Genomic DNA, 3569 nt, shown 5'->3' with positions numbered 1-3569 from the left:
GTACCATCCAGTTGATTTTCAACTCATGGCGACCCCATGTGACAGAGTAGAACTGCCCTACAGGGTTTTCTGGCTCTAATCTTTACAGGAGCAGATTGCCAGGTCTTTTCTCCCAAAGAGCCACAGGATAGGTTCGAACTGCCAACCTTTAGGTGAGCAGCCAAGCGCTTAACCATTGTGCAACCAGGGCTCCTCAGTTCAGAATAGAAGCACAGTAATTTTTTATTGAATGAATGAAATAAACGTGTTTCCCTGACTTGTGCCTCCCTCCCAGTTCCCATGGAACCTCCCAGCACCACCCCCCAGTAGAGCTCTCCCACCTTGGCCCCTTAGCACCTCACCACCACCCCTCTGAACCTGCTCATCCAGCAGGATCAGTGAGTTTGGGGCTCACTCAGGGCTCTGTCCCCCTTATCACTTTGTCCCCAGTAGCTCAATATCTGGCCCACATAAGGCTGCCAGATTTAGCAAACAAAAATACAGGACACCCAGTTAAATTTGAATTTCAGATCCACAACGAATAATTTTTCTGGCATAAGTCTGTTCCAAATAGTGCATAAGACCATTCATTGTGGATCTGAATTCAAATTTAGCTAGGTGTGCAGTATTTTATCTGGCAGCAAATGGGACATACTTATACTAAAAATTATTCATAAAACAAACAAACAAACAAACAAAAACACATTGCCTTTGAGTCCATTCCAACTCATAAAACTCATAGCACCCCTATAAAAGTTATTCATAGTGGATCTTAAAATTCATATTTGTCTGGTGCCCAGTGTTCCATCTGGCAATCCTAGGTGTGTTCTAAGCCCCCGCGGGAGGGTGGGGTTTCCAGTCCCTGTTCCTTCCAAAGCAATTGTGTCCTTTCATCCTGTCCTTTCCAGTCTTTATCCCCTCATCTGTAAAATGGAAAATAAAATAACACCTGTCCCTACCCTCCCAGAGTTGCCATGAGGATTAAATAAGATAACAGCTAAAAGAAAAAAAAAAAATTTTTTTTTTCTTTTAACATGTGTTCAGTGGTAGAACTCTCGCCTTCCTTGTGGGTGTTCCCTGGTGGAAACTCCAGGTTCTGCTTGCGGTGACTCATCTCAGCCAATAAACGAGAGACTGAGGTGGCAGAGTAGAAAGTTACCTTTATTTCCTTGCGCAAGGAAAGGAACAGTCGGGGCTGCTGCTGCCAAGACTACTCATCGAGGGTGAAGGGAAAGGTTACTTTTATGGGATTTACAAGCAGGAAGTTCACACAAGTTACATCAGCAACATTTTAAATCATACTACCCAGGTTCAATGGGGTTTACATATAACTTCATGGATCGCATGTTCAGAAAATGGAGGTTAAACTCCACCAAGAGGTGAGGAAGTTACTATGTGTAAGGTACTTAACGAGCTAAAAGGTTATCCTTAATGTCAACATGGTACCTAAACCGATTTCCACCCGTTTGGGGCGGCAGTTAAGGAGGGGGAACCAGGATGTTAATGTAAAGCTAAGGGGCATGTTGAGCAAGCTGCTTGAGGCTGTGGGGTTTTGCGCAGCCTGGGGACCTCTGTCTTATGGAAACCCGGGTTCCGTTCCCTGACAATGTACCTCATGCACAGGCACCACCCAACTGTCAGCGGAGGCTTGTGCGTTGCTGTGATGCTGAATGGAAGTTCTGGTGGCGTAGTGGTTAAGTGCTATGGGTACTAACCAAAAGGTTGGCAGTTCGAATCTACCAGGTGCTCCTTGGAAACTCTATGGGGCAGTTCTACTCTGTCCTATAGGCTCACTATGAGTCAGAATTGACTCATTGGCAACGGGGTTTTTTTTTTTTTTTTTTTTTTGGTTTGGTGATGCTGAACAGGTTTCAGTGGAGCTTGCAGACTAAGACAGACTAGGAAGAAAGGCCTGGAGATCTACTTCCAAAAATCAGTCAGTGAAAACCCTGCGGATCGCAAAGATCCAATCCACAACTGATCATGGGGATGAAGCAGGACCCGGCAGCGTTTCGTTTCATTGTGCACGGGGTTGCCATGAGTCGGGGCCTACTCGGTGGCAGCTAACAACATATATTTAGTCCATCTCTGAGCCTGGCCCTCTTCTTCCTCCCTTTCAAGGCACTGAACACGTTCATTCCTCACAACCACATGGCAACGAAACGAAGTCGCCATTAATATGCACATTTAGCAGACAAGGAAACCAAGGTCAGAGAGGGGAAGGTTCTTGGCCAAGGTCACACAGCTGGTCCCACCCGTCTGTCTTCAGTGACCCAGTCCCAACAACTGCATCTGTCACCCCACCATCAGGCCTTCCAGCAGGATGACACCAGACCAAGCCTGAGACACTAGGCTGACCCCAGTGCTGGCACACAGTAAGCGCTCAATGAATATAGGCCATTGCTACTGTCACAACACGGATTTCCTTGTGTCCCAGACAGATCAACAGGAGATAAAGTGTGGTGGGCAGGTTCAGTCATTTTAATCCACTGAATTAACTGGTTATTTTTGCCTGCTGGCAGTTCCACCACTGTGTGAGTGTTGCCTCATTCCCAAGACAATCGGCATGTGATTTTGAGCCTCCGGCCACTGGCAGGGACCAGAGCTCCAGGGAGTGACTTTCAGGGGAGCAGGGGCTGCCTCCCGCCTTGCTGTCCCCCTGTGTGGGGCTGGAGCCAAGTGAAAGTTTGTTGATTAAATATATGAAGGATGGATGGCTGCTTTGCCCCCTGAGAGGAGGGGCGTTGGTGGTGGTCTTCTTCCACCTGGGACTGACAGGTCCCAAGGTCATTTTCAAGGAGCCCTGGTGGCACAAGAGTTAAGCACTCAGCTGCTAACTGAAGGGTTGGTGGTTCAGACTCATCCAGCAGCTCCCCTAAAGATAACAACCGGGAAGATTACGGCCAAGAAAACCCTATGGGGAATTTCTACTCTGTCACATGGGGTCACTATGAGTTGAAAATTGATTCCATGACACCTAAAAACAGCATGGTCATTTTTAGGGTGCCAATATTTTCAGGATGCTCAGGAACCTCCAGCTTTCTCTCCAAGCTGCAGAGGCCAAACTGAGCAAACCCTCCCCCCCAGCCCCCCATGGCCCAAGAGGAAATAGCCCCTTCTTCCAGGTAGGGACTGGGATTGCCCAATCCACAGCAAGGCGTGGTCCCCATAAATCTGGGTGTCTCCTTCTCCTTCTGGGCCTGGGCTCTGAGCTGGGGGGGGCGCTGCGGCTTTAGGAGTGGCCTCTGTCTCTCTCCCTCTCACACACACACACACACACACGCACGCACACGCACGCACACGCGCACACACACACACACTATGGCCAGAGCTTTCCTCTTGGCTGGACACTTGGGGTCCCCCTTACACCCTCCAGCAGCCCACAACCATTGAGCTCAAGCCCTCCAGCAAAACAGTCCGCTTTCCTGAGAGAGAGCAGGAGGCTTCAGCCCCAGAGCAGGGAAGGAACCAGCTCACTTCCTGCGTTGGTTTCCTCCGCGTTCTCCAAGACGAATTCGCTCCGGCCTAGACTAGTTCTTCACCCCAATCCGACCTTAACGTCCCAAATCCTCACTTTTCCTCCTCTACCC

Source organism: Loxodonta africana, chromosome 24, assembly GCF_030014295.1.
Source record: "Loxodonta africana isolate mLoxAfr1 chromosome 24, mLoxAfr1.hap2, whole genome shotgun sequence".
Lineage (NCBI taxonomy): Eukaryota > Metazoa > Chordata > Mammalia > Proboscidea > Elephantidae > Loxodonta > Loxodonta africana.
This window is presented reverse-complemented; position numbering follows the sequence as displayed.